Source organism: Magallana gigas, chromosome 5, assembly GCF_963853765.1.
Source record: "Magallana gigas chromosome 5, xbMagGiga1.1, whole genome shotgun sequence".
NCBI lineage: Eukaryota > Metazoa > Mollusca > Bivalvia > Ostreida > Ostreidae > Magallana > Magallana gigas.
The window spans coordinates 33,536,970-33,547,314 of NC_088857.1; the positions used below are offsets into that span (position 1 = coordinate 33,536,970).

At 29.6% G+C, this 10,345-nt stretch overlaps 1 long non-coding RNA gene across 1 annotated transcript; it reads left to right on the forward strand.

The window, feature by feature from the left end:
• Positions 1-10: 10 nt before the first annotated feature.
• On the forward strand, positions 11-6,425 carry LOC136275432 (uncharacterized). The gene is made up of 3 exons (XR_010713996.1): positions 11-402; positions 6,137-6,209; positions 6,318-6,425. It is a non-coding gene; the product is annotated as an uncharacterized lncRNA (long non-coding RNA).
• The last annotated feature ends 3,920 nt before the right edge of the window (positions 6,426-10,345 follow it).

Here is a 10,345-nt window from a genome sequence, read left to right on the forward strand (position 1 = left end):
CTAAGTAAAAATATTTAGAAATATCACAGTTAAAGTAACTGCCATCAAATAGGACTTGATGTGTGTAGCATGATGTGAATGTATATGTACGTAAAACAGAAACACTGATTAATTATACACCGTGCTTACTTCAAGGAAAATTGTGTCTTTTTCCCCTTTCCTTTTCCTTAAAAATGATCTTATAACATTAGTTGATTCATGGGGATATGTCCTATTCACTTGGTGGCGTTTAATCCAAAGGTTTACTAAATTCCGCTCTTGTGGTGTGCCTTACTTTGCATGTTTTTATGGAGTGTTTTAAAAGTATGTACATTTAGGAATGATATATATATTCCAACACATCCGCAGTATTGCCGATTAAAAAAACGTATTCAAAGGCAAGAAAAGGAACATTTATAAAATGTGAGTATTGAGCATACAGTTATAAAAATTTTCGACATTGCTATACATAACTTAAGTTACATGTACCATTGAAACTTGTCCATCAAAGGAAAAGATTGAATTTTATATGCTTGGTACAGTACATGTATATCTGAGCCCTGATACGCTTTTGCATTCTTATAATAGCATCTATTATCTATTATCTATGCCTTCTATTGACATTCAAACACAGGTTTTTTTTACATTCATCTGTAACGATATCAATCAGGAATGTTTACTTTCACTTTATAGTCGGCGCATACATTATATATGTATTGATAATTGTGTTTGATGTATTTCATTGCTTCCCAATGTAAATATAGATATACGCTTTTTACAAAAATAATCATTATATACATGTACATCTTAACATTGTTCTTTTAGTTGATAAACTATATTTCACTGTTAATATCTCATGAAAAAGAGATTTGAATAGAACATTTTTTTTCTTTCGACTTTGAATATCTGAAACGAACGCCAAACCCCCAGTGCGCATGTCATGCACGTGTCTTTCCGTAATGGTATCACATCATTCTGAGGACCCTGCTGAACAAGTCATTATGACTGACATAGCGTGGACTTAATGTACATAAATTAGTGTCACTGATACACTTAGTCTAGTTTATAAATTTCGATTTTTAAACGATTTAATTTATTAACAGAATGTTATGCTGTACTAATAAACTCTTCATAATAGTTTTAAATAGGTTAATCGGGCATTTGCTATTAGAAATTACACCATTAAAACACTAATGCAAGAGTTGTAATAACAACTTCAACAGAAAACTTCAAGATATATAAAAATCGGTGGCTGGTATTACATGCAACAACAAAGTTTCTTATTTATTGAGCCCTAATGAAAAATAGAGCTCTCGATATCAACAGAAATTTAGAGATCAGATATGTTTCCTTCACTTATACATGTACCATTTTATGGACTAAACATTTGAAGATGGATTTGGCAAACGTTTATATTTGTACATGTAGTCTACAGGGCCTTCAAAGCATATATTTTGCAAACGTAATGCATCAAACGTAGCAAGAGAAAGAAATAGAATTGTCAACGTTTGTTAAATATATACATAACGAACCTTTTGTTCAGCATAGATCAAATTGAATTTAAGATTTAAAAGTTACTTATACAAAAGACCATTTTTGAGGGCTAAAATGTTCAGGCGACCTGTTTTGTGAGAGTTTTTTTTAATTCTTATTCATATAATAAGTTTGGCCCACTTTTTGAGAAGATGGGAAATAGTCGGTGCGAACCCACTCATTAAGCTTGGTTACCGGATACCATTTATATATGTACCAACCGACAGTTGAATTGGAAACGTATTTGTCTAAAACAATAAAAAATATTGCAAATAACAGTACGGGAAGGAACCACTTATCAAAATTAGCTTAAAAGAATCAAAACACTGAGATACATTGAGGAGTATTGACGCAGTGCGCGGTTAGAACAGTCTCAAAACGATTGCATTTATTACGACTGTATACTTTATTCTAAATAGAACATATTTCAGATATAAGTTGTTTCAGTATGCATGTCTTTGATGTGCAATTATAGAGTAAAGAGATTCGGTATAGAGTTAACAGTTGTCACGTCTCAGTAAAGATGTTTTTTAGCTGTTTATTTTATGGAAAAGCCCATAACAACGGCATAGACTTTTAACAAAATTGTTCGATTCAAGCAGAGAATAAAATCTTATAAATTGCCGGTTCACCTTCTAGCATCACTCTAAAGTTTCGAACCTATTTATTATTATAATGTTTTATATCATTTATGGTTAGGTTAGGAACCCAGTAGTTTACATTTTATGAATTTTACGACTAAAGTTTAATCAGCAAAATTACTTAACTTGTCAACAACAAAAAATATAGACTGCATATATTAAGCAATAAAAAAATTCGAACAAATGCAACACAAAATGACATAATAATACTTGTAAAAAACGGATCACTCTTTAGATAAAGTTTGGAAATGTAAAAATATACTACAGCTAGAATGCATTGTCGTTATTATCATTAATGAGTTGTTACTTGTATTTTTTTGGTCATTTTATTACTAATAATCAGTTATCATCATTGTATCGATATTTCTGTTTTCTGATATAATTTATTTTTAGTTTGAAAGTGTAAGTTAAATAAATTTTCATTATTATTTTGAATATCATATAGAAAAATATTTTTTGTTGAATTATATAGTTGCTGAAACTCCAAATAGGAGTTTTACAAAAATGTCGTCTAAAAATTGCACAAAATATAATATTGTAACGTAAAACAATTGATGATTTTTTCCTGCATATTAAACAAAGACCAATTGGGAAATAATCATAAAAATACTTACTTAACATTCCACAAGATTTGGCAATTCCTTCGGAAGAAAAATCAAATAATGCAAAACCGAATCACTTAGCAGAGTCTATTTTATCAAACCTTCGTGTAAAGCTTAAAGTTTAAAACTATTTGCAAGACATGAATTTAATATTCATGGAATATCAATATTCATAAATAACCTAAATATTTTCTGAATTCATAGATTGATCAAATCGTAAGACTGATATAATTATGTAGAAAAAAAACAATAAGAAGAAAACCATTTGTTGTCTCTATTTAAATCATTTTTTCAAAAACATTGCAAAAACATCCATTGTTGTGATATTTCCTATGTTGAAGTGTTTCCGAGTACAAAGAACTCCAAGCGCCCGTTTCCTCTACTGTAAGACAATATTTCCTAGTCCCAGAACGAACGTAGCGTACAACAGCATTGGGTCACTGTGTGTATACGTAATACGTTTATAAATATATTACTTTTTTAACTATCAATAAAGAGAATAGTGCAAAGCAATAACATTTATTATTCGAATCTCGAAATTTCAAAATGCAGAATGTTATATTTAAACATACTAATAACAGATATTCGTGATGTAAATAACAATTCATTTGGTTTACTCAAACGTATCAGACAACACAATCATATCAATTATTACTTTGCATTTATTATAAAGAAAGACGGATTGGAAAACTTTACGTCTAGTAAGTGAACATCAATATCAAACAAATGAAGAGAGAATATATCAAATAATAAAACAGTTTTATACAAAGTGATAACGCCGGTACTCTGTCTCTATAAATAGGGATATTCAAGTTGTGAGTTCCAATTTATGAGTTTATACATAATGAATGAAAAACAAAATCGTGCGTATGCATGCATCATTCTGTGAAATTGATCAAGAATGAAGATAATTCTGCAATGATTCGGAAAACTTGGCAGTTTCGTATGCCACATAACAATATTATACAACCATCACAACCCAAAGGTAATCACTTTTTTAAGTACACATAGTCTTCAATGACATTGTCTATCATGACCACTAACAATGCATTAAAGTCTTGGTAATTAATCAGTATTTATATACATCTTTTTTATAAGAAATATAAGAAACACAAGAAACAAAAGAAACACATGTAAAAGTAAATTGTAAGATTAAATTTTCTCTATTGTAACACATAAAAAAATGTAGTCAAACCACATTGCCAGAGAGAGAGAGAGAGAGAGAGAGAGAGAGAGAGAGAGAGAGATTTACTTTTCGAACTTTTTATTTTATCAAATTTCAGTGTCATCTGTGGTTATGCAGTTGGAAGAAGAACAAAATCAAAAAATCTTTGAGATAAGTAAAATATATTTTATAGGTTCTACGAATTTAAATATAAAGGTTTAATTTATACATTATTTTATCTTGTAGGTAAAATAGAACCATTTCAGTTCTTTACTAATGCTTACATGTATCATATGAATTTTATCAATAAAAAATAACAGAAATATTTTGACCCAAAAATGTGATAAGCAACAAATTGTTTTTTCACCATCAAAACAAAATGTTTAATCAGTCTTAATTTAAATACTTGTTCACGAATAATTTTACTAAGATACCGAGGGTTTGGTTGTCTCGATAAATTTTTATCTTTTTAAAAAAATAAAACAAGCATAAATACTTCCAAAAATCTGTGTTCATATAACCTTTCTTTCTGTTAAAAGTTAAAAGAAACAAAATGATTTTCTTATTGAAAAACATAGAAGACGTGTTTGATGTAAAAGTTTACTCACATAAGAATGACTCTTCCTCCTCTGCATCTAAAACCACAGATTCAAACTGGGAATCAAAAACAACTGAAGGAAATTGTTACAACATTAAACCTATATCATTAGAAAAAAGAAGAAATCAGTCGACCCGAAAAATATTATGAAAAATATCCTTATGCTCTCTTGCATGCTATTATTTCTATACTTACAGAAAAGTTGTATGAAAAATGGGTCACATCAAAAATTAATGCAAAAGTAATTTATAAGTCGTCAGCATGTTGTTTTTCAGTTACTTGGGAGATTTTAAATACTGTTTCTTCACCAGTTAAACAAATTTGGGTGTATTCGTTTGCTACCTCCAGAATTGGATCTGAATATCTCAAACAGATCTCCATTATCTACCTTCTATTTGGAAAGAAGACAACGGAGATATACCAGAGATCTACAGGAGATCTCCATACTTCAAATGAGCAAATTAGGATTTCTCTTGCAGCTCTCCAATCGACCAAAAGCCAAGTCATTAAATCTAAACATGACTACAGTACATATTTTCATGCATAGTTTTCCAAACCAATGATTGATTGATTAGTTGTATGTTGTTTTGCGTCCCGTTGGGAGTGTTAAAGAACAATGACGGATCTTTATCGTGCCAAGAACAAACACCGTATGAAGTCACAAGCACCTACATGTACTGTCAGACTCATTGCGGATAAATTCTGTTGATATGACATAGAAAGGATTCGAACATCGACGTCACGCATAGAAAGCGTTCTTAGCGTCTCAGGGATCTAGAACTTCAATGTGTTTAGATACAATGAAAACGTGTAGTTAAGATTGTTTTTATTATTTATTGACATACATAGCAGTCTAGCATTAAGAATATGGTTAAATTGTGAACTGGCGAAATATTTTACCTATCACACAGTATATTGCTAAGTAAATTTGCAAATGTTATGAATAGAACATGTAATAGCGGAATTGTGTTTGGTCAAACTGTATTTAATTTCAGTCGTCATTTCCGTTGAATGACTTTAGTTTTTGTGCAAACTTTACATGTACCTGTTACGAATGACACATTCGAAAGTATAATTATTGCAGATAGAATAGTCGGAAAACTTATTTTGCAAAAAGGAGTTGATAAAAGCAATTATTGTTTCAAAAAATGCTATTGATTTTGTTTATTATTTTTGACTAAAATAATTCTTTAGTATGGGATAATTGTTATTTCTTGGTAAAAAGATTGATTTTCTTGCTAGTATAACTCTTTAACGGGAAAAACTTAACGTTACAGCCAATACATACGTTTATACATTAAGGGAATCGTATATGAGAATTTCCGTTCCGTCAATAGCTCATGTGTTTGTTTCCTTAAATGAAGATTTGATAATGGAGAGTAATTATACATTCTGTATTTTTGAAAATCTTTTTTGTAAACAATTATAATGAAGATCTGAACATGTTACCTTTTACATGTATATGCACAATAAACTGACCAAAGGAGTAAGGATATGTTTGGTGTTTTGTGGGGTTTTTTAAAATTTATTTTAATTTTTACTTTTTTAAAAAGTTCTTTTTCAAAGGAACTACGAAATCTGGGGAGTTGTCTCATAATAATCAAATTGTCTTTTGAAGTCCCGACTTTGAAATCACCAAAGTCTCCATCTCCTACTGAATTTGATACATAAAAACATCATCTCTTAATAAGGTAATCAATACAATCATAACAATAAACTCAAGTGCATGTGAATCTAATTTAATTCGTATTAACCATTTGTCCAATCAATCTAACCGTCCATTCCTTATTTCCTACTAGGAAGAGGAGATACACCTTTCGTCTTTGGCATGGCGATCTGACAGTTTACAGAGATATTACGAAATACCACCCACCAGCCGGTATGAACCGACGTTAATATTCCAATCGATGTAAGCATCGAATACCGTCTGTCAATTTAATGCATACCTGTCTTTATCGACGGAAACATTCACTTGAATTTGTTATATAATTCATTATTGCTATAAAATGAATAGGAGTGATAAAATACTAATTGGAAATATTAGATGGCCATCGTTTTAAAATTATCAGGGGTTATTAGTCCCATAGGACTCATGAATTGTTGCTTAATGTCTGATGAACACGCGGGAGATATTTGTGTGTGAGACTCCACTGTTAAAAGTTCAAATGTCATGAATTATGCATAGCTCTATTATTTATGTTTAGAATTACGATCGTCCACTTAAAACACAGGTACGATTTCATTAGTCACTGCTTGTTCATCCAATCAGATTGCAGAAACCTTAGTTCATATGTTTAATTTCAGAAAAAGAAAAAAAATAATCTTCAAATTCTAGACAGGCAATAATTAGTAGATCAGGAAACAGTGTTAAGAGTTTGACCTTGATTCTTTAAGCATGTTAGAAACTTTATTTGCATGCGCATGTTTTGTTGTTTTTTTTCAGTGACGATACGTATGACATTTCTAAAAATAATTCTTGAATTACCCTTTATTTCTTCATAGCTACCGTCTAACAATTCATCTTTGCCAGCTATATTAAGACATTAATATTATAACTAGGCCAATATATAAATCTCCAAACTTAAAACGATGCCGTTCACCAAAGATGTTGCTGAATGTAATGCATATTCATGACCAGTGCTAACTGTTTAATGCTATATTGGCAGATTTGATTTCCAACTGACCCAGTTGCTGAAGTTTACAAACATTTTTCTCCTAATTTCCATATTGAAATATGAATAAATGTGTATGATTGTGTTTATTGCGGTTCAGTTGAACACCGATGTTATTATATAAAAATAAGGTGATAATTTATTAGGATGTACATATAACTTAACAGTTTTTTATTTGACTATTACCGTTAAATTGCCATGTTTTATTAGTTAAATTCGGTTAAACATGTGATGAATACTAAAACGAGAACTACACCATGTACAATGGTACAGTCAGATGTAATTGTTATGATTCGAAAACAGGTGTTTGCTTGCGGATAAAAATATTTGAAAAAGTGAAATCTAACAAAAAGAAAATGCATGTCAGTAATAGGATCAGTGATATTTCAAATGCAATGAAGGTCGTATGATATTTTATCTGATGATTTATTGCTTCCTTATCTAAAACGTAATAAATCAACGGCAACCTGCAATTTTGTATATCGTTTAATAATGCATATGTTTTTCCAAGCATCATTCATCTCTAAAACAATGGAAAATATTTACCAAACACAGACCATCATGAGGGTGTAAATTAAATTAGAATTTGTTAATTTTTAAGATTTTAACAAAATTTCTGACAAGACCGGTACACGACGTCATGAAACTATTGGATGCGTTTAGGGGTATTACAACGTCCATTACTTTATTGTTTCAAAAAGTTGTAATAAAAGATGCATTATATATATTCTCAGTGACATTTATCACTAAGAACTCCCCTTTTTTCACTCCACATATTACATAAATTACATATTTAAAAAAAACAACTTTTGACTTTGAAAAAAAAATCAAATAAGTTTAAAAGAAATAGACTCCCTGGATATAATTTCTACGGTAATCCTTCGAATTAACAAAATGTATAATTGAATGAAGAGGACCACAATGTATCGTTCATGTTGACCTGATCACTCAACATTGAATAGAAATTGCAACCGCAATCAAATTTTTCGTGATTTTATTTTTTCAGTTTGATATCTTTTTTGTCAAATTTGAGCACTGCTTTCAGAATTTAAATGAAAAAATGTTTTGCTAATGGTGACAGACAATTAAAATGAACATAGAATGGTGCAGAAAATTTAACATGCAATGCATTCTAAACATAGTCGTGCATTATCTATCAAGGCGTTTAGACACTTCCGAAGCCAAAGCTGAGCTTTTGATAATTATTTTTGGGAAATGCTTATCAGTCTAATGGACCTACATAACAGAGCGATAAATCTGTCACTCTTCGTTGATAATGAATAAGATTAACATGTAATATCCTTAAAACTATTTGAATATTTCTCACGGTAGTGTCTTCTGATTGGTTAATTACTGTTTTGTACTCAGTTTTCATTGGCCAAGATAGCATCCACCAAAAAGCATGTTAGTGTCTGCTCTAGAAGTCCCCGCCACGACCTATGTTTACTCATGCGTAAAATTGTCTGTCTCAGACGGTGGTTTTGGAACACATCATATATCAACTTTCATGTTACTCATTAAAGTGAAGCAGCAAAATCGGCCCTGATAGATTTATAGCATTTTTATTCAAATATTCTTTAATGCATTTTTCGCATTCAATTTTTCATGTGTATTAATCAGGTAGTACTTTTACGTGTAGATTTGTACTTCGTGTTTCCGCAATTGTATTTACGGAACTGACACGAAAAACAATATGTGGTGTTCAAGTGCAACCTGATTTTTTCATTTAATTAAAAGTTACCCTTACTGATAAAGCTATTTTAAAAAAAGATAATTATTAATATTAATTATTTTATCAATTTTAACAGCTGTTTAATAAATGGGATATATCAAAACCCTTTGAAGAGGTAATATAAATCTTATTGTTTTCACCAAAAAGTACACATTATTAGATATATAATATTATAATAAATTTGCTCTAATTGATACATATTTCATACGTAGTGTTAATTAAAATAATTTTTTTGTGATTATGAATTTGAAAATGTCTCTGTTGCTAATGCAATGAGATTTAAATATTTCAAGCTTTATTTTCACGTGTACCTTGTAAAAGTTGGACAGTCAACAAATTCACATATTATCTACCCTAAGATTTTAACCATAACTCCTTAAGGACGTTGTTTACTCAGGGTTTGAGTTCTCAAATCCGGATTGTCAAAAAGTTCAATTTTATGAGTAAAATTTGTTTTAAATACAAAATGTATTTATTAAATGAATTATTATTGACATAACAATCGATAATTGTATTAAATTATGGAATTAGGCTCTGACAAAGTTTGACTTTTAGCAAAACAGAGGAAATTCGGACTAAATTTTTCAAATTTTGTTTTCCACTAAAATATTTTGGTAGTTCTATAATATTTAAAGTTAAGATTTCATTTGTTAGTCAACATAATTTGGCATATTTTCTGTTGGTTTTATCTTGCTTTTTCGTTTAGATATTTGTATGGCACACACTACAAACATATTGAAAAATGCTTAAAAATGATAAAAGACACCATATCTCAAAATTTTGATCATTGACCTCATATAAATTTTATGCCAGTAGAGAAAAGTCAATATACTTAGTTTAATACTATAAATGCTTTAGCATTATCATCATTCAGTTTTTTGTTATATTGAATCAAAAATGGGTAGTAATTTGAAAACTGATAGAGGAAACTCGGACTAGAATATCTATAAAAAATGTGAATAAAAACTAAATGCTTTGTATCTATTTAAAGTCACTGCCATTCATAAACTGTATTTCATTTTTTAAAGAGTTAAGCAATTTGTATTATTTTCACAATTAAGAAAATCTCAATCATAGTGTAAAATTTTTATGGATTTTTCTTAAATTTTCAAAAAATATTCAATGGCCATTAACTCAAAAAGTAGGTCATTGACCTACGTTTTTGAAAGTAAAGAACAACACTACCATGTAAGGTCAATAACACACAATAGTTGGTTTTTCATTATCATCAGTGGAATTTTTTTTCATTCTGAGTAAACGTCATCCTTAAGCCATTAAATTATATAATTTAGTAAAGAAAAATAACTAAAAACTGAAATTTAATTATTTTTCTTTACAAAGCTCATCTGAAGGAGATATTTAAAAAAAACGGCCATTTCCATTTAGCCCTCATATTTTTCAACAATAAATGGTTTAACTTTAA